The sequence below is a fragment of the Rattus rattus genome, chromosome 5 (genome assembly GCF_011064425.1).
Source record: "Rattus rattus isolate New Zealand chromosome 5, Rrattus_CSIRO_v1, whole genome shotgun sequence".
Taxonomy (NCBI): domain Eukaryota; kingdom Metazoa; phylum Chordata; class Mammalia; order Rodentia; family Muridae; genus Rattus; species Rattus rattus.
Genome location: NC_046158.1, coordinates 39,373,822 through 39,396,389, shown reverse-complemented (window position 1 = coordinate 39,396,389; position 22,568 = coordinate 39,373,822). Strand labels below are relative to the sequence as shown.

General features: G+C 38.1%; 1 protein-coding gene and 1 pseudogene across 1 annotated transcript in view; both read right to left on the bottom strand.

Annotated features, from left to right (window-relative positions):
* Psmd14 (proteasome 26S subunit, non-ATPase 14) overlaps positions 1 to 22,568 on the bottom strand; it is a 94,443-nt gene that overhangs the window by 48,878 nt on the left and 22,997 nt on the right. The window lies entirely within an intron of this gene.
* On the bottom strand, positions 10,899 to 18,898 carry LOC116899957 (annotated as a pseudogene).

The window sequence follows — 22,568 nt, the reverse complement described above, 5'->3', positions numbered from 1 at the left end:
CTGCGATGAACATAGTGGAGTACGTGTCTTTTTTATATGTTGGGGCATCTTTTGGGTATATATGCCCAAGAGAGGTATAGTTGGATCCTCAGGCAGTTCAATGTCCAATTTTCTGAGGAACCTCCAGACTGATTTCCAGAATGGTTGTACCAGTCTGCAATCCCACCAACAATGGAGGAGTGTTCCTCTTTCTCCACATCCTCGCCAGCATTTGCTGTCCCCTGAGTTTTTGATCTTAGCCATTCTCACTGGTGTGAGGTGAAATCTCAGGGTTGTTTTGATTTGTATTTCCCTTATGACTAAAGATGTTGAACATTTCTTTAGGTGTTTCTCAGCCATTCGGCATTCCTCAGCTGTGAATTCTTTGTTTAGCTCTGAACCCCACTTTTTAATAGGGTTATTTGTCTCCCTGCGGTCTAACTTCTTGAGTTCTTTCTATATTTTGGATATAAGCCCTCTATCTGTTGTAGGATTGGTAAAGATCTTTTCCCAATCTGTTGGTTGCCGTTTTGTCCTAATGACAGTGTCCTTTGCCTTACAGAAGCTTTGCTGTTTTATGAGATCCCATTTGTCGATTCTCGATCTTAGAGCATAAGGTAAGGCACATTTTAGTAACTGAATACAATATAGATTAAACTTCAACGTTCTTTAACAACACCTTAGATAAGAACTGAAAGCATTAGAATTTACTAGGGAGGCATCTAAGCAAGAAAAAAAATCCGGAAGTAAAGAAAGCCAGTCTATGTTTAATACAATACCACTCAAAATAAACACATGCACACATATCCAGCAGGCCCACAACGTTAAGGCACAATGCTCCCATTTTTCATATATTCCATTACCAAGTCCTTTCAGTAAACAACTGGTCATGGAAGAGGCTTCTGTTGTCTATTATCAGTTATACATACTCCCAAGTGCAAAAACTGACTTACTATAACTATTCTGGAAAAAAAAAGTTTGTACTAAGCTCATAAGAAGAACAGAGAATTAAAAACCAGATGAGGAAAATTACAAGTTAGATTCAAAATTTTCCTTTAAGGGTTTTCAAATGCCTTATAGCAATGAGTATCTTTTCTCAACAGTTGAAGTGGTTTAACATGAACTGAAGTGAACAAATGGCTGGGAAACAGGAGCTCGGCCAGACTGAGAGGATACTGTATACTCTTCCCAAACCCTATTTCTGTTAACAATTCAGACTTCAGAGCAGTCTCCATTGCTACAGTTCAGTCTTTCTTGGGCTTTAAGAGCTTCAGTGTTTCTATGCATATTTTTACAGTAGTATCTGGTGACTGAAAATGGAAACATGCAACATTTAGTGCTGTCTCTTTGGCAACTATTTAAACTACTTGCCACTGCACCACCATGTGCCACTAGTAAAGTCAAGAAGAAGGGATAAAAGGTCAGCTATCTTACTTATTGGTGGACCTGTCTAGTCTTGTATTGTCTAAATGTATTAAAGCATCCACTATTTAAGTACTTATTTGTTTCTATTTATGTGCATGGGTTGGTGTCCTCTGTGCGGACACCAAGTACTCTTAATTGCTAAGCCTCTTCTCCAAGCAAACTGATGGTGGGGCAGTGGTTAGCTTACTATTTTTACCCTAAATCTTTAAAAATAAGGTTTGGGAATTTGTTTTCACTATCCATTGCTTTAGAAGATTCTCACCTTTATCCTCTCGCGTTCTATAATCCTACCTTTTCTTCGAGCTTCTGCTTTTTATTAGTTAAACTTCATAACTGAAAGTGTTTTTCCCCCACTGTCGCTCCTTCAAGATCAGACATTCAGTGAAGGGCAGACCACAACTGAATGACAAGCAACTCAGTCTGAACTGAGTTGGCACTGAAGTGCTATAATAAACAGCAACTTTCACTTTTCACACTTAGTGGCTCACCTTAGTCAGGAAAAATTTGAAATGTGGTTTAAACAATATTGTGTTTTAAGTCACTGTACAAGTTTTATTTTACTTGTTTCATTTCTATCTTTTTTATTTTGTTAGAAAAACTTCCAAACTGTTGCAACTTGGAAGTTAATCTAGTTAATAAAAGGTAATCTCTTCTAATATATTAGGTCAAATAAAATTTATGAATAATAAAAAAAAACAAAGAAAACCTGAGAATCTGCCAGTCATGGTAGCACAGACCTGTCACCCCAGAACTCAGGAAGCTGAGGCAGGAGGACTGGTACTTGCTTGAGGCCAACCTGGGGCTACACAGTGAGAACACAGCCAGCATGGAATATACCAAAGACCCTGTCTCAAAACAAGCAAACAATATAAACTAGAATATGACTTATAGTTATATAATCCTATAAATCCATGATTTTATTCAAAGAGTAGAAATGAAAATGCTTTTGTTACTAAATCTGCAGAACTCAATTCTTATAGGCCACTTTAAAATTACTTAAATCTGACTGCTTGAAGTTTGTTTGCTTGAAAGTTTTAAAATGGGGGGCATGGTATCTACACCTGTAAGCTGGAGAAATATGAATCAACGGCCTGAACACCTGTACATGACTGCCCACAGGCAACACCACCAGCCCTTATTCACCAACGCCCACCCTGCGGGGACAGAAAACAATGCACTCCACAGCAGCACAGAGATTACCTATGCACAATGAATTAAACAGAAATGACCACATAGGTCCACAAACATTAAATACGGCTACATTAAATGATACTTGAGTTTTCTGTTTTGTTTTCTCCTTATTTAGAAGGTTAAAAATCTGATCTAGCATAAAAAAACTGTGACTTTTACTTGGGCAGCCCTTGTTGACTAAGTGCTAAAAAAAAAAAATTAAAAAATTTAAAAAAAGGCATTTGCCATTATAACAGCATAAAAACCATCGCCTCGAAGTGTTACCTACTCAGGCCTTTTAACAAATTTGTTAACACTATTAGTTATATTACTCCACCTTTCTCTTAGTGTGAACTGGTATCAATTATTTAGCCAATTTTACTATGTTATTAAAATACCTGCTGATTAATCATGAACCAAAGTGTCACATAAAAGAAATGTAAAATAAATAGTATCAGTGAATTGTAACATTTTCCAAATATCTAAGACTATAAATTTACTTTGGAAAATGACATGAAACGCTTTAAAATTGCAATTAAAATGTTGCAGACTTTTTTATTATAGCTGTCTAAGGTGTACACTTGATCTTGAATTTTAGAATGATCATTAAAAGTGTATTTAAATGTTTTTTTAGAAAAGAGAAAAGAGACTTTATTAACAAATGAATTTAATTTTTTATTAATGAAATTAATTTAAAAGACATGAGTAGGTACAATTAATACAAAACAAAAGCTAAGTATATGCAGTACGCCAAACAGTTAACAGAAAATATTTTTAAATTTTATAGTGCCTAATATGCCTCAATTCTATTATAAAATTCATATGTTTCCACAATTAAAACCAAAACTAAACATAAAATAATATATGAATCCAAACATATACAAATTAACTACTGCTGTATTGTTTATCTCTTACCCAGCAAGGTAAGAAAGAACCTTTTAATACTTTAATTTTTGAGTATTAAACAACTAGTGTGAAAAACAAGCTGCATGTAAACTATTCCTACTGCCTGAGCTTCAATGACTAGCTGAAGCAACCTGTTCTAGGAGGTGTTAATTGGCAATAGGAGAGCAAGTCAGAAGCATGTTCCCCACCGTCCTAACCCAGCAAGGCTAGGTCATTAAAGTGGAAATGAATTCTTTCATGTGGACTTAACTCTTTCACTACATGATTTCAGCTGTTTTCTCTCAATTAATTTTTTAAAAACTTGTTACTTTTTAGAGTTAAAATTGTTCCAAAAGAGGGGGGAAGGAGTCCTTTGGCTGACAGTTCCAGTGACTGTATTATTCAGAAAAGAACACAGCAAGTTAATTGCAATGTAAGTGCAACTCTCTTCTTAGATAAACATATAAACTAATTGTATTTGCTTAACACCAGAATAAAAATCTAGCATACAGTGTTTAGAAATAGCTCAGAACCATTTTAGTCATAAGAAATTTCATTTACATTCAGGCTTAAGAATCCAACAACTATATAATTAATCACCTTAACACTGAGATAAATTTTCAGTCATTTTTTTTTTATTTTCAAGGTGCATATAAAATTCCAAATATAAAAATTCTTTGAAGCACAGGAGTTAATACACCTTTCTAATTATGTTTCATTATTCTGATAAGGTGCAGTCACAGCATATCCTGATGACTGGTTGCCAAAAAAAGCCAAAATTCCTTTTATGGCATGATCTCAGGTTTCCAGATGGCACATTAATTCTTTAAAAAAAAGAGAGAGAAAGAGAAAGAGAGACAAAAAAAAAAGGGAAGAAAATAAGAATGGAAATGTCAAAATAATGATGCACTGCTTTTCAAATGCCACATTTATAAATACTAATATTCCCTATATTTTTATTTTAAGAATTTAAAACAAAAGTTATATAGACAAGATACTAAATCTTATAATTAAAGAGTAATTAATGTGTATACACTATATCTCAAATCTGAGTAATTTTTAAAGTACTGACTTGAATGAAAACATCAGGCTGAGAGGTAAACATTTGAAAACTTATACTTTATATCTGACACTAAATATTTGTGATAAATTGATAAATAATTATAATATAATGATGGAGGCATAATTTTACTCATTGTTGAAATACCTCTGGACTCCTGAATAACTCTAACAAAAAAAAAGTGCTTATTTATTAAAAGCTGCATTAGTGGAGATTGCAAAGGTTCAAGGATATCAAATCTGAGATACAGCACACTCCTTCCTATATATACATTATTCCTTTTATCCTTTGCCCTCCTTACTCCTGTCAAGTTCTCTAATTTATCTGACACACTCAGCTCCTTGTTGAAAACACTGCCATCCTAAGCCTACTGAACTTCTCTAATACAACACACTAAGTGGCTGCCTTAGAACCAACATTTTAAAAATAAAAAAATTTCAGTGGGGAGCAGGCAGTGAGGTGAAAGTGATACACTAGCAAGAGAGATAGGGAGATAACACCATTATCTAGTCATAAAAAGATCTAAGTAACAGAAGAACTGGTGGCCCAGTGTCTGGTGCACAACTGACATTTCTTTCCCTTCAAGACCACTCTGACAGTCATTTTGAGACAATTTTCACCTATTTAAAAGTGTGTGTGTATAAGATGTCACGAATATCAGTCACATTAGACATGTATAAACTTTTACCAGAATAACTAAACACCCTCCTTTCTGGGTCACTACGACTATCATCCACACAGTAGGCAAGAATCAAGTACAGTGACTGCTTTTCAAAAGAAAACTTTGGGTTCAAACTTTAGAACCCAAAGGATAACTTATGAACTTCTGAGAAACAAATTATGTTGTTTTTTATAACTCAAGAGGGGACCAAGAAAAGCAAAATCCTGAATTCCCTACAGCAGAACACTGAGGCATCAGAACTGTTCTAGTAACAGACACTACATACAAACATTTATATTTCTCTTCTATATTTATATTATTTGTATGTGTATGCATCAACTAGGCTATACATACAGAGGTCGGAGGACAACTTTTAGTAGTTAGTTCTCTCCTTCCATCATGTATGTGTTCCAGAGATCAAATTCACACTGTCAAGTTTAAGTAGCAAGCATTTTTATCAGCTGAGCCATTTTGCTTGCCTGGTCCCACTTAAAAATACTGTTCAACTAGTACTGCTTATTTTAAACGTTTAAATTACACAAAACTACAAATGAAGTGATCATTTTGGGAAGTTTATAAATCATTACTTCATACCCTAGATTAGGCAAACTTATCACCCATATATGCAATATATATAGGGAGATATATATAGTCATATATATATATATATGTATATGTATATGACTATCTTGTGTATTGTATGGCTGCATTACCTGTCAATTAAATAGAAGGTGGGACATCAGGGAGGCTGAAAGAACTCTGGGTTAGAGCCAGGTGAGGAGTAAGACAGACACACGGTACCTGAGCACGAGTAATCAGCCATGTGACAGAATGTAGGCTGGAATAAATGGAATGTTTTAAGTCATATCTAGTCAGAGAAGAATCTAGCTATATGGCTAAGGTGTTTGTAAACATATTTCGAGTCTGAGTCTTATTTCTGAGAGCATGGGGCTGGGAGGAAGAACTAAGGTCAAACTCCAGACACATAGAATAAATGATTTCATCTATTCACTCAATAACCATAAGCTTAGGGGACCTCTCTCATGTGTACTACACAAAGGCAGGCAATTCTCCTCCTTTAAAAGGTTTACAAAGTAGAAGGCACCCAAGAAAGCAACAATAAAAATTCCAACACGGTAAGATAAATACAAAAATACAAGAAAGCATGTAAGTCATAATAGCCAATTTGATACATCTTCCCTTATGCTAAGAACTGAAGAATATGCAAGGCTTTCCCAAGTCAGAAAGGAACAGTACAGAGCAAAGCAACAGACAGAAACACACTATCAGGCACAGGAGACATGGTAGCAATTGTCCTATGCATTATTGTTCAAAGAGTTCCAAACAAGAATATTAGCTGGTTAGCTTAAGAAACTTAGATGTCAAACATAATTTAATGCCACTTCAGTCTGAATGGATGTTTTTCTAAAGGACTCTTTTAAAGAGGAGATACTTTGGGGCTGACAGTTTGGCTCAGTTAGTAGAGTGCTTGCTTTGTAAACATGAGAATCTAAATTTGAACCCCAGGACCCACGTAAAAAGCTAGGCATGGTAGGGTACATTTGGAAAGTGCTTGTAATCTCAGCACCAAGGAGGCAGAGAGAGAGAGGAAGATTCCCTGGGGCTCGGTTGCCAGTCAGTTTAGCCTAACTGGGTGAGCTCCAGGTCAGTGAGAAACACTATTTCAAAGGAAGAGGATAGCATTTCTGAGAATGACACCCAGAGTTACTTCCTTCTTTCACTCACTCATGTACACACAAAAGCACAGACTCCTGCAAATTGTTCTTTGATCTCCATGGTGCAGGTGTGCATGCATGAACAATCACACACACAAATAGGCAAACTTGTTACTTGTACTTGGCATTTATGAAAAGTTTAATCTTAATATAAATCTTAATATTAAAAAAAACAAAACAAAACAAAAAACCTGACACATCTGAAATTCTTGGGATTCCCAACTGGGCTCAGAAATCCAGTTAGAAAAAATTCAAGAGCTGTGCTCACTCTCCAGAGATCTCCAGGCAGCTCAGTTCTCCTAGAAAAAATTCTAAAGAACTGCTACCATTTTTTGCCCAGGTTTTTACTTACATATCAACCCAGTTATTTATTCCAGGTTACTCTTGACCATCCCACGAATCAGCACTTGACTCTTACGAAAAGGACAACAACATTCTTTTTAAAAAATTACAAAAGAATTGAGAGATCTGACTGCCTTTGTAAACTTAGCTAGGTGAGACATTGTCCTGAGACTAACATTCTAACCATACCTGAACCTAAATTAGCTCTGTCCCAGGTTGACCCTAAACTCAGGAATCTGCCTGCATTTGTAATATGAGGATGCATTTGTACACTGCATCCTCATATTTTTTGCATAGTTGAAAAGTTACATACTTTCAAATTCATGCTTTTAGAGCTCTTTTCCATAGCTATAAGGGCTGTCCTGAAGGTCCCAGAGGTTATCATTTGCTGAGACATTAGCCACACCTTGCCCTCCCGGACTCATGCTGCCTTGGATCATCATGGAGTTGTTAACAAGAAGGACATTCCTTGAAGGAGAAACATAAAAATATGTACATCATTATACAAACGAGCTTTCTGCCCACAGCAGCTATCCACACTCATGGAGGCCCATACCCTGCTGGCTCTGTTCCAGGGGCAGAAACCATGTCACTCTGTCCCTTACACATGGCACAAGTCTCAAACCTGGGGTTCCCTTTAACATGCTGTTCTCAGAATATAGTATTTTTTCAACACATACTGTAAGCAGTAAGCAACGGATTATCAGCCATCCAAGCAATGGACACCCCTGGAAGGGAAAGCAGAGTCAAGACTGGATTAGTTGCATCACTGATCAGAAAGCTGAAGGTTAAGTGGATGTTACTGTGATCAGCTGTTAGAAACAGCAGCCACGAGAGCCGGGCCCTGGGGTGTTTAAAGGAATACTAATAACCTTTCTGTATGCATGCACTTTTTGCATTGTATTTTTAAAATGCTATCCTCATGCTTCTTTGTCTCCCAAATGTTATTTATCTCATCTAATGAAAGAAAAAGACAAAAGAACATGTAAGAAAGACGTGCATGTGGGCATGGGTTTCAGAATATGGAGTTTAGAAAACCTGTGTGACAGACAGTATGACAAGCACTAGATATGTATATGATGAACTAATTAGATGTAGTGCTAATTCTTAAATGTAGTGTCTCCAAAACTACATATTATATTTATACACAAATATAAAAATGAATATATAACACAGGTTTGGGGCCAAAATAACAGGAAACGTGATAAGCTTTAGGAATAATAAAAGCAGAACAAGGCCTGATATTCAAAGAGCCTCTCCAGAAAACATGCAAGGAACATAGAGGTGCTTTTTAGTCCTGTGTATATCTCAAAACTGTGTCAAGTAAAATAACCCTGATGCCTGGGCCCAGTCAGAGGTTCTGATTTGACTGCTCTGGGGTGGGGTTCAAGTACCATTTGGTTTTTACTGTTGTTGTTTTTGTTTTTGTGGTTTGGGGCTTTTTTCCTTTTCTAAGACAGGCTCCCACAATCCAGCCCCTGCTGGCATAGAACTCACTTAAGTAGACCAGACTGACCTAGAGTTCACAGAGATATTGTCTGCTGCAGTTATACGAGCTGAGATCACTGTGTGTGCTGGGTTTAAAGGCTTGCACCACCACACTAGACAAAGCAAGTTTTGTCTGTAGATGCCAGGTGATTGCTGGCAAAGGACCACTGTCCTAAACTTATAAAGGAAAGGACTGCACTGCTGTCAGCCAATGAAATGATTGACACAAGTTTGCCCAGTTAGCTGTCTTGAAATTTCAGAAGTTCAGAGCCAATTTCAAAACACATCAAATTCTTCACCACTGCAATTTATTATAATTTTAATTCAGTTAGGCAGTGACAAAATATCACAGAAGTAGGAAGTAGGTTGATATTAGTTAGGTATGGAGACATTGCATGTGGCAATTCTTGCCATGTATAAAATACTCCTGAGTCTTGAGTACACAAAAATGTTGGCCCCCTTCCTCTTGTAGTTAGGTGTGAACAAGTAAGCAACTAAGAGAAATGAAACTGCCTGACCTTTACTGTGTTCAATGAGAACTTTTAAAGAGTGACTATGCCATTGCCTGGCATCTCAGAATACTGACAATACCACAGAACAGAGATCCATCACAGTGTGACAGAAAAGAGTTTTGTCACGCTGAGCCATTAAGATTTAGTTGTTTCTAAATCATGACCTGACACCAAAGTAACTTTTAAGGGAAGAGAAAACCAGGCCATTTCAAAAGACTGGAAAGAAAGTAGAAAATATTAAATAATGAAAGAAAGCAAAAGAATTTTAGAGAGAAAATCTTACAGTCCTACAAGGGATGACCAAAATAGCATGGAACATTAAAGTAATTAAAATAGTATATGATAAAATGGCTACTTGAAGATATCAAGGAACCTACAACAGGAGCTCAAACTGTTTAAAAATACAAAACAAACACAAAGTACCTCACGAGTCAAATAAATAAGTAAGTAAAGTCCTCTCTGTCCTATCCTAGCATGCCTTGTTAAGTGAAAAGACCGCTGGGCTTCACAATGGCTCGTCACACATCAAACAACACTGGTAAAAACACTCCCCGAGGAACGATAGTTCTCCTTGGTCATTTTCCACGCAAGAGAATCATTACTTCTTGACCAGAGTAGTATAACTTTATCCAACAGTGAAGACAAAACAATGTGTAAACGTAACTAATGTTTAAATACAGGAGTGAAGTTATCAGTCGCACATTATTTAAAGGGCCCTTGGGTTTCTGACGGTAGGTTTACTAAGAACACTAGTAGTGACACCCACCCAGCTAACAACAGACAACCTGCTGAGTTAGCAGTGGCAACACTGGAAAGAAGCAGTCAGATCAGTGTGAAGAAGTATGTGCCATGTCACAACACAACATAGGAGGACTGCCTATGTGGGGACAAGAAAGTAGAGAAGTACAATATGGTTGTAGGTGGGGCTTAACCAACTAGGTAATATCAATACTATTAAGGAAGCTATGTATGAAGTACCTATAGGCTGGATCTCAAAACTCAAGAGTCTGACTACTTACTAAACCTGCAGCAGAATACTCAAGCATATTCAAGTAGACATGAAACCCATTTTATCTCACTTCATTGAATTTTTGTTTCACTCTTACTGGAAACTACCCAAGACCCCCAATTGCCCTAAAATCTGAAATATAAACCCAAAGCTTAATTAACACACTATGGAATAGTAACATGGTATCAAATCTTCAGACAAGTTAGCTTGTGTGGTCGCTATTAAAATTTAGGTCCACACAAAAGAATAAGGATATCCATAAAATAAGATAAAGAAGCTAGAGAGAAAAGTATTATCCAGCAAACCAAACAGGCAGCAGACTGGGCAGAGGCCCAAGGAGAAAGCTACCTCTAGAAGAACAGCAATGTAAGAAATGTAAAAGTCTGACTTGTATAATAAATCACTATCTAGCTTACAAAATAAAACATCAGCTAAAGCAGCTGTATCCTTGTCCCTTGACTGACTGCATCCCCACTCCCACCCGGATGGAGCACTACTCTGACTGGTGATTATCGTGCTTTACAAACCGGGGGTAAGGGTGGAGTCCTGTTTTGTTTTGTGGGTGGCTACATGCACCACTGGCCTCAGGCATTTTATTCTCTGTCTCACAAGGGCTACGACTACTACGACTAATAGGCATATACCAATTTATCTTACTTTATCATGTACTTCTTTACATTTTCACTACATAACGGTATAGGTGATATAGTATTATTTTTAATGTTTTTAAAATTATTTACTAAAAGTCCACATAATTTCTCGACTTGCCTTTCATTTATTATGTTAGCATAAAGTAGTCCCTAATATATGTGACAATCATCCATGCATTTTTACTACTTTATCTTACTTTTTATTTATTTTTTTTTACAAGTAATCTTTGCTTTTTTAATTAAAGAATTCAGTGTCTTAACTTACAAAAATGTTTACAGCCAGGACTCATGTCCTTTCTCTTCCTGGGGTATAGGAGTCTGCCCCACAGGCCGTATGTCTGTCTGCCTTCCACTGTACTAGTGCAGAGGAAAAACAATAGGAGCAAAGGGAGGCAGGTTCGGGTCAAATCAAAAGCCAACTGGAAAGAAGGAAAATTAATGGCGAGGTGAGAGAGGGAGAGACTGCTTGAGAAGTCTGCTGAGGATGCTTTGGTTTGGAGACTGAAGAAGTGGCTGGACATTAAAAGTGCAATCACATTGGTAGCAAATGATCATCCCTTTCTTCTGAATCCATGATATGCTGCGGGCACATTGCAGGGTTTGGAATGGCACAGAAAGTCACAACCGTCAGCTACTAGGTTACCAAGATCCTGCCAGAAAGCCAGATGAGGAAACTGCTCCATTCCCTTGGCCCCCCCCCACTACCAGTCACTGGTATAAGAAACCCCCAATGACATAGACAGCAACCAACGATGCAAATATGACAAGTGTGAGGCCTCTGGTGAACAGGCCAGGCTGCTATCCATCTCAAAGAGGTAGAGGCAATCCTGGACTTTGCCTTGCTCCTCAGACACTGGGTTAAAACTATCCACTGGTGTGTGTCGATCGTAGGAGATCACCACTGCACGACACTGCTCTTGGCCACAGTGGTTGTCATATTTGTCACCCCCTTTATATAACAGCATGATCCAGTTACTTCCATTGAAGATGTGAGTCTTGTTGATTCTCCCAACCACCATCTCCTTCTCATTACTTTTGTTGATCTGGACCAGTCCGCCCCTGAGGAGTGGTTGCCAGCTTCCTGGTATACTCTTGAATATATGTATGAACCCTGACCCACAGTACTCTCAAAACTTTTGTTAAACAGCGGCTGGCTGTAACCTCTCTAGGAGAGCCACCTCATTTGTTTGACTCCTTATCATTTTCTCCTACCAGGTCACGAGATTTTTCTTCTATCTGTCAGGATTCTCTCACAGCCACAGCCAGGAGTAGCCACAGTAACAGTTCAGTCCTCCAGCAGCCAGAGAAGGCTTCAAAACATCCTTCAAAACATCTTAAATCCCTTGCTGATCTTGGAACTACTCTTCCTGACTCCTAGAGGTCTGACATTCTCATGCCTTTTGCCTCTGGTCCACCCTAGGGCTCCCTAGAAGGAACTCCAGCTAGAATGAAGGCCAAGCGACACTGCTGGTGTGCATCTCCTTCGGTGCAGAGGTGTGCCACTACTTTATAATACCGTTAAACACAATTATATACACTTTCTTCTGCTGCTGAGACAATGCTACAATCTGTGAGACAAGCCAGCTATTTAATTTTCTTTCTTCTTTCCTCCCTGTCTCTACCACAGGCTTTCATTGTTTGGTCTGGATATGTTTCAAGTTTGCTAGACTGCTGTTTTACTTTCTAGAGTACGGGATTACAGACAGGCGTGTGCCACCATGGCCTGCCCCTGAACGTTTTAAACATAGTGGGGATTAACTAGGATCTCACTTATACATGTGAAAAATCAAGCATATAACAACAGCACAACTACAGGACTGTAAACACACTAATCACTTCATAATCGTGAGACACCAGAGCGCCTTGTACATAGTAAGTGTTCCATAAACTCTAACTAAAGGAAACTCCTCAGTGTGTTATTGAGAAAACAGGTTTCAAATGTCACTGTAAATGGATCAATCTGTCTCTATTATTAGTACTACCACACTCAAGAAATCTTGCCCTATACATCAAACTTAAATTACACACAAAAACATATACGCCTCATCCTCACATTGTCTGTCGAGTTGAATTAAATTAATTCTTCAATTTGAGTGCATTCTCTTATAGTCTAACAAGTATTACACAACATGAAGAACTGTATTAAAGGGTCACATGTCACTAGGAAGGTTGAGAATCACTCTTCTAGAACATCTATTCCAACATCATTTTTTTTTTCCATTAAAAAAAAAGTATGGTGGTACCTGCCAGTCATCTCTGCACTCAAGGTTGAGGCAAGAAGACCAAATGTTCAAGGCCAGCCTAACTATGTAATTGTTCTATGATATCACCTTCTCACAAGAGGGATGATAAAAACAAAAACAAAAAACAAAAACAAAAATAGCCTAATTTAGATTTCTATCCTCACCTGCAAAGGACAAAGCCAAGTGAAACAACAGTTTGTGACAAGGTAGCAGACAAGCCAAGGTAACACCTGGGAAACAAATGGGATGAACCTTCCCCTCCCAGTGGTCATCCAAGTTTCCCAAGGTCCTAAAGTGCAGGACGGTAAATCACAGAAAGCTGATGCACGCTATGAAATGAAGCGAGATAGCCAAGATTACAGGAAGACTGAAACAGCTTGAGCCATCTTAAAATTCTAGGGGTCCTCAGATTTTCTGTACTCAGTTATGTGACAATCATATGTGTGTATAAGGAATCTATAGAATCACCCAAAAGGATTAGCGGGAAAAGCAAAACTCCCAGAGAGCCCTGGGAACAAGTATCCTTTCACCAGTACACTAGGGAAAGACTTAAATTAACATGACACAGGAAAGGACAGTGCTCCTAGAGCAGGAGGAAAAAGAGCCCAAGGCAAGACACTGCACATATAACTAATACAACATTAAAACCAGAAAACTCAGAAGTTTATAATGTGAGATGATAGAAGACCTCAAAGTTAAAGCTTTTGTTCTTCAAAAGTCACCACCAGGATGGGGAAAAGAAGAGTCACAGATTAATAGGAAATACTTGAAATTATGTAAAGGTAGTTGTGCCTACAGAAAAGACCCCTAAATCCAACAGTTTCGTTTTTTTAAAAAAAAGTCTTAAAAAAAAAAAAGTTTTCAAAAAGTAAACACAAAAGCTTAGCTGTAAAAAGGGTGGGAGGATTGGCTAACTACTAAGATGGGCAGCATATGTGCATCACAAAATGTTGTGTCCTTTGGGCAGAAAGAGAATGATGCTAGAGAGAAATGCACAAAGGAAAGAGCAACTGGAAGTGAAACTACTGAGTCATTGTTTCCTCTCCTAAGTCTTTTCATAAGGTAATGGACTGCTGAGAAAAACACATTAGTCTTTCAAAAACCAGCAACTCATTTTTGATTACATTTACAAAGAAAAATCTGAATATACAGACTCAAGCAGATAGGTCTTCAATGTTAATAGCAGCATTAGTCACACTAGCCAAGAGTGGGAGACAGCCCAACTAATCATAGTGGATGGATGGATAAGCACAAGGTAGTACACACGCACTGTCAGAACACAGGAAGGAATGAAAGTGCCAGGGGAATTCTGAGTGCTGGTGAAACATGGAGTTGTTCATGGTACCCCTCACAGATGTAGCAGATACAAGAGTTTACTCCAGACTACTCATTATTGCTTGGTGTTGCTCCTTAATTAAATGTTCAAACTATCCTTTATATTCCTTCATGGAAAAACAGTTTTCCCGTGGGTGGCTTGTCATTGTGACTGCAAACAGCTTAACTCATGAGAACTTTACTCGGGTAACCTTTTTTCCCCCTCTTTTTCTTTTTTTAAGATTTATTTATTTATTCATTACTTTATGTATATGAATCAGAAACTGTAACTGTCTTCAGACACACCAGAAGAGGGCATCAGATCCCATTACAGATGGTTGTGAGCCACCATGTGGTTGCTGGGAATTGAACTCAGGACCTCTGGAAGAGCAGTCAGTGCTCTTAACCGCGGAGCCATGTTCCAGCCCCCAGGTGACCTGTCTTAACCTGAGAGTATAAATTGTCTCAGACTTGACTAAAGTTGACTCCTGCATGAGTCTTTAGTCTGCCTCATTTATTGGCTCAATTTTCCCAGGTTCTCCAGTCAATTCCACTGACTAGAGCGGTGACAATGTATGATGAAAAACTATTCAGCAGTAAAAAATAAAAATTCTGAATTTTACAATGCATGTGAAATATGCCTCAGTCACAAAAGGACTTAAAAGTAGTCATAGTCAAAAATAGAAAGTGCAATAGTAATTGACAGTGGGTAGAGAAAAAGTGTTAAATGTAATTTAAATGTAAAATGTCTCCCACGTGGATATGAACACCTGGTCCCCAGCTGGTCATTCTGTTTGGAATGCTGTGGATCCGTGTGGCTGTGGAGCCAAGCTCTCAGGCAAAGGGCCATATGGCAGGGCTAGAGGATGACAGGTAGTCCTGTTCTGGCCTCAAGACCCAGTTTCATGATCAGACTGGATGTAACAAACTCTGTGTGCCACCAAGGCAGGAATCGCCATCACTGTCTGTCTTCACTCAGTACCTTTCCCCCAAGGAAATAACTAAGGAAGAGCAAGAGGCAATTCTTGTTTAATGGGTAGAGCTACCGTTAAGGAGTTAAAAAGTTCCAGAGAGGCACCCTGATGATAGTTGTAAAACAACTGGACTGGTGGCTAGTTTTATTTAACTTGACACAAGCTCACCGGCTGGGGGAGCTGCGCCTATACTGACCTTTTCTCTCCCTACACAAGATGGTGTGATGACTACTAATAAAATCTTAAGCAATCTAGAGATGACTTCAACTATACAGGAGTCTAAGCATAAATACTAATAAAAATATCACGACCTTTCATAAGGTACTTGTGCACCAAAGAGTTTACCTGTAGGGGATTCTAAACTTGTCCTCCATGAATATCTGGGAACAACTGTACACACTTGTGAAAGCACCACTACAAGCAAGAAGTTGAACATTCATCATTCAGTGTGCTTAGTATGCTGCTGGGTAATCTATTCGTGATCCTTTTTACTAACCGATAATTTCTGCTGTGCTGTCATTATCTGTTAGTTTTCATTTTCTCTATGGTGCTAGTAACAGAATCATATTTCACATACCCTTTATTTGGTTTTTATTACTTTAAAGACAGTCCCTGACTTAGTGTGGTTCTACTGATATTTCTTAGCCCTCCTAACATATTTACAAAAATCAGTAGTCAGAAGAAACTGCATTTCACATTTTGAATTCTGATTTTCCTAGGTTGCTATGATAACAGTCTTTAGAGGCTGGTCAGCTGCCTCATCATGAATATAACCCAGAGGGCAAACTGTTGTAGTAAATATTATTTAAGGGTTTCTACCCTACCTTAGATCATTTAGTTCCCAAATAAAAGATACAAAGCCTTATATTTATAGTAAGCCTTAAAGCACTAGAGCTGGGCAGGTATCAACTCTCTGCTGTTCTGTCTACTTCCTGTCAATGACCCTGAGATATCACTGCCGTGTTCTTCCTGAGCAGCTCCTACTCCAACAGGCCAGCCCTCATGGCCATGTCATGATCCATCTACCCCTCCACCACACACACACACACCCCTTCCTGGTCCTTGCCTGAGACTCCAAGCCTATGAGCCTTTGTTCTGCCTTTCTTCAGCCCAGCCCAGGCTGTAGGAATCTTTATTAACCAATCAGGTATAACTTGGCGGACAAGGTTTATGCCAAAACAAAAGCTGGCATACCTGAGGATCTCCTAGTTGGGGTGCAACCAAATCTTGGGGGTACAGAATTTAGAATCTGAATACAAGGAGCATCAGACTAATCCCCTATGCAAACAATGGACACTCTACATTGTGATCTGTTACTAAGTCTGATACTTAGGAGGTTGTGGTGGCAAATGCACTTTTGTTCTCTTTTTAATGAAAACAAGAATTATACATACTTATAGGACATTATATGATGCTTTGATATATAGAGTTCTACTTTTCTGAGATCGTTCTTCTACATGTGTGTAAGATCATGTGTTATTTGTGTTTCTATGCCTGGCTTAATTTACATAATAATGTTCTCCAGTTCTACCACATTTTATTTTTTTTCCTACTGTTAGATAATACTACCATATGTACACATATCACTTTTTAAAATTGTTCATCTACTGTTGGATACTCACTTTGATTATATTTTGTTTCCTCCCCACCCCCTTGCTATTTATAACAAGATACTTGAAGTTAAGAGGCTTATAAAGAAAACTGATGTATTTAGCTTAAGCTATAGAGGTCCAAGAAATTTGTTCTGCTGGGTTAATGGCGTTTACATGATGGCAGTGTATGCTAGGACAGCCAACAAGCTCATGTGGGAGAATACATGCATTAAAGATGCTCAAAGGTAGTACGAGAGGCTGGCTTTAAAACAACTCAGTTTGGTGGTTAACTAATCCAGCCTCAAAAGACTTAATTTATTCTCCAGAGACCGAGACATGTCCCTGAAGAGAATGACTATCTGTTGTTTTGTTTTAAACACAGGAAGTTTTCTTAGCCTTTTAGCTAGATCAAATGCAAATACAAGGAAATATAGGTAGATGAATAGCTTGTATAAGCTACAACTCTAAAGACGCATTCAAAATTTTAACTCATATTCCTGATCCAATTTTCTTTCTGCCAGTTACCAGTTACTTCAAATAAGCTTTCTTTCTTTCTTTTTCTTTTTTCTTTTTGAGAAGGCTTCACTGTGTAACACTGGCTGGGCTAGCACTCTCTATGTAGACTAGGCTAGCACTCTCTATGGAGACTAGGCTAGCACTCTCTATGGAGACTAGGCTAGCACTCTCTATGGAGACTAGGCTAGCACTCTCTATGGAGACTAGGTTGGCCTCAAACTCACAGAGATCTGCCTGCCTCCCAAATGCTGGGTCTAAATATGTGTATCACTATGTCCAGCAAATGTGCCTTATTTATACACTCAAAAAAAAATATTCCAATGTTTCAGAGTTAACTATGGTGGCAGCTGTGAACGGCAATTCACAACGCTAACCTTAACTACCTAAGCCTCAAATTCAGTATATAAGATGACATGCCTGGCAACAATCTGATTAATCCTCAATCCCTCCCCAAACTAAAATATCAGTGAGGATATCAATGACATATAAATATTTTAAATCAGAAAGCATACATCTGAGGTTGCATCTTTATTGCTTAAAACTAAGACTCACTTTTTTGTGAATGGTGCTAATCATACCACATGGTCCTTACTAGTTAATGTAAGGATTAAATGAGATAACATATGGAATACATTTGGTATAGAGCCTGGCACATAACTGCTATTCCTCCTACTACTTCTAACAATAAACCTTTAATACTTAAGATTACTGGCGTCTACTAAAAAATAGCAAATCTAATTTCAATATAACATGTACACTTAAGAAATATGTACTAAATTCAGATATAAAGTTCAATACTTTGTTTTTTTCCTTGAGCTGAGTTTAATACACAAATATGCTTTTTAGGTAGAGACTAAAAAAGAAAGGAAAACAAACTGAACACATTTTCCTCTCCCCCCATACAAATACAGAACATGTCTGAAACTGATTCTTAAAGTAGATACTTAGAAAACTTTAGGCACTGATTTCAAACAAACACCTCATTGAAAAATATAATTTGAGGGGCTGGAGAGATGGCTCAGTGGTTAAGGGCACTGACTGCTCCTCCAGAGAGAGTTCAGTTCTCAGCAACCACATGGTGGCTGTAAAGGGATCTGAAGACAGCCACGGTATACTAGCATAAAACCAACAAATAAATCTTTAATATATATATGCTATATATAATTTTAGTATGTTACAATATCTTTGTTTCTTTGTGCTTATGTGCACGTCATGCCATATATATAAGAGGTTAGAAGACAACAATGGGAATAGGTTCTCTCTTTGTACCAAATGAGTCCCAGTGACCAAACTCAGGTCAAGAAAGAGCCTTAGCAGCAAACGCCTTTACCTGCTGAGTCATCTCCCCACCCTGAATAAGTTGCTTCTACAGTTAAACATTCAAATGGCAGTGCTAAGAGCTGACCCAAAGCTTTTAATATGAGCTCATCTGTGGCTAAGGAATCAAGTTATAAATTTTAACTTTCTAATACAATTCTAGGAGTTTTGTTTCAAGTAAGCAAAGTTATTGAAATAAACTGTATCCAAACTCATACAAATTTCAGACCAAAAACTTGCTATTCTAAAGATCATGAGCTTTTCCATTTTCTATGTTCTATTGAGAAGTCACATGCTATTCAAATACATTCAATCCTATATCAAGATTGGCTGAGAAGCAAAGCACCATTAACAACGTGAAATGCAGTCTTGCCAGTTGATACACAGACTCTAACATAAAAACAGTTTTAAAATGACCCATGCAATTCAGGGAGGTCCAGTAAGATGCACAGTGGCTGGCCCTACTTACAAATCTGACGAGTTAGCTAAGGCTGTTCCAAATGTTCAACCACATCCACCTTTGGGCTTGTTTTATGTTTCATTGTCAGTTAAGCAAGTAACAGAACTGCCATTGTCACCACCTCTCACTTGAACCTCTAGCACCATTTGGCAGATCCACCATTGCATTAATAACTGCAAAGTATCTGGTGATTTAAATGAGATGTCCCCCACAGTCATGGGCATCTGCACACTTGGTCCCCAGGGGGTGTTGGTATTTGGGGAGCTTGAGAGATGTGGTTGTGTTGGAGAACATATGTCACTAAGGGTGGGCTTTGAGGTTTCAAGGCCTGGTGCCACCTCCCAGTTTGTCCTCTTTGCTTACAGTTTGAATATTATGCTCCAGCCACCATAGCTGCTGCACTACTTGTTACCAAGCTTCTTTTCGCTCTGGACTCATAAACCCAACAAACCCTTCCTGTTATAAATTGCCTTGTTCGGAGTGTTTTAGCATAGCAACAGAAAAGCAGCTAATAGTAACGGTTCCAAATGAAGATGCTCAGGCTTGAGTTAACCAGTGTTCAAGTACACCGTAAAGCTTAAATTCAGAGCCAAAGCCTGGGATATTTCTAGCACAAGCTAAACCTATTGTGATTAAGATGACCATCAATTCTAGAAATTTAACTTCTAGACATATGCATGTATACCTTGGAGAGAGACTGTAAACCAAAGGATAACAATTACCTGAAGTATGATAGGAAACAAGTATTTACCAATAGAGGACTAAATCATAGTTACTCCAAAGATTAAAAGAACAGCAAGGTATGAGTTAAGAAACACAAGCTCTAGAGCTGAAGATCTAGCTCCGTGGTAGAGCACTTTGCCTAACATTCACAAAGCCCTGAGTTCTATAGCCAGAACTTGGGGAGGGGTGCTTTATACATACGAATATGAGACAAAATAACCCCCAGTATACACTATAATATGTACAATACACCATCTACTATAGTAACCACTGCTTCAAGAAGCTATTTAAACAACTTATTTAAGGTTAAATAAACATTTAGTTTTCAGTCATGATCAGTTATATATGGCTTTAGCCATATGTGGCTAAAGGCTACAACACATTATTTCTATATATTTCTGCCTTCCTTTCTATTTCACTCAGACACAACTGATAGGCAGTATCTTTGAAAGGCCAAAAAGAATCAGGAAACAGTTTTTTCCAAAGAAGGGAACAGGGAATGGTAGGGGCACGCAGGATTCAATAAATAGAACTTTTAAATTCTGCAACATATCATATATACATTTAATACAGGTATATTTAAAAGTAATTATTTGCTTATAAAAACATCTTATTTCTCATACAACAACAAAAATCTACTTGTTCATGTTGATTAGAAGCACAAACGCTAAGAAGTTTGCAGGCATAATAAAGATTAAAGAATAAAACCCACTTCTTTGGTACTTCCTAGAAATACTATTACCTGCAATATCATTAAGCACTGATTTATTCAAAACATTGCTTAGGAAGGAAGAAAACTCCCACACAGTTCCTACTTCTGAGGAACTAAGGGGAAAGGAACAGAAAAACACATCAGAAGAAACATGCTTACAAAGCATGCAAGTGACAGTGTTCAAAGGCACAGGGAATGTCCTATCATTCTGTGAAGAAAATTATAGGTCACACTGTGGTGTCTATTTCTCGTCTCCTTTTTTATACTTCTGCTTATTCACAAAAGAGGCACACTTAAAAGCAACAGTCTCTCAGTTGTGTCATAAAACCGTTTTTTATCAAATGTACTATTTTTTCAAAGATATACTAAAGTTACTTGTTACAAAGTATCAATTTCCCACCTATGAAGGGAAACCTCCTGGTTAGTTAATGTTAAATAACATTTATTACTATTTAATACTGGGCATTTTCTTACAGAGGAGAAGCACTACCACCCAAACTTAACAAAACAAAAAGGAAATACAACCCACAATTCCAAATTACAAGAGTTTGTCACTTCCTCACTGAGACTGTCTACAAGTGAAAGCTAGGAGCCTGGGGATGATACCAATATCTGAAGAAGATCTACACTGGGAATAAAACACTAAACCCAAACTGCCTACAAAGTTCCCCAACAATCTCATTTTCTTGCCTTTGCCATGGATTTCAGCCCTGTTTAGATCTTACCCAACTCCAGAGCAACTGTCAACCATTCCCCAAATAAAGACACTCCCTCTGCCAGTGACTTTAGCAACCTGTGCCAGGACGGCAGAGAGGGCAGTCTCAGATTTCTTTCCTACACAAACTAGAGACCAGGAAGATGGTTCAAAATCAGGGTCCCCTGAGAAGAGAAGAGAAGCCTGGCACAAGCCTACACACAGGACTATCACTCAGATTCTGGTGTCTAGACACACCCACAGGGACTGAAAGAGTCAACCAAGGAAAGCTTCCCACATGCAGACGGCCAAGCCTGAAAGATAGAGAACAATGAGAAGGGGTTTTAGTTACAGAAATGTATACTCCTAAGTTATTGAATAAATTTTAAAATATAAGTTGTAAGCGATTTAAATTCTTACAAAATGTAAAGAAGAGTGCAAAGTCATTTCACACAACTGCTATGAGAAATCTCAACACTCACATGGCCTTAGGCTACTCTATACGTCTATAAAGGAGACATTTAAAAATGAGCTTTTATTGATGGCAAAGTACAAAGAAACTTGCCAGTGTGCCAGTTACATGGCCAACAGGCAATGCACAGTGCCTGCCTGTGCCAGTCAGATCACCAACCAACATGACTGTGAAGGCCATGAAAGAAGCTGTTACCAGCGTGGTTTAAAAGCAGCCCAGGCCAGAGCAGCAGATTAAGCAGAACTTTACATCAGTGGCAGGTCTCCCAAGTTCTCTGGATGCCACAGAATTCATAAGTGGGATCAGTATGTTCTAAAAAAACATGGTGCTGCAAAAGGAAAAAAAGGTTCCACAGCACCAAGCAGTGTAATACTTGAAACCCATCATCAGAGTGACAGTTTTCAAGTGCCATTTATGATGCCCTAGTCTGGAAACAACCCAGCGAACCCATCTGATCAACAATCTCACAGATGGGAGCACTTGATGGCTAATTGGCAAGTCGATTATTCAAATAAACCAGCTCTCTGTGCCTCTTTCACTACACAAGTCAAGGTACTACCTAATGGTCATTGTACTAACATGAGAAGCTTCTTTCCCAAAATAATTTTTTTTAGTAAAACAACATATTTTGGCA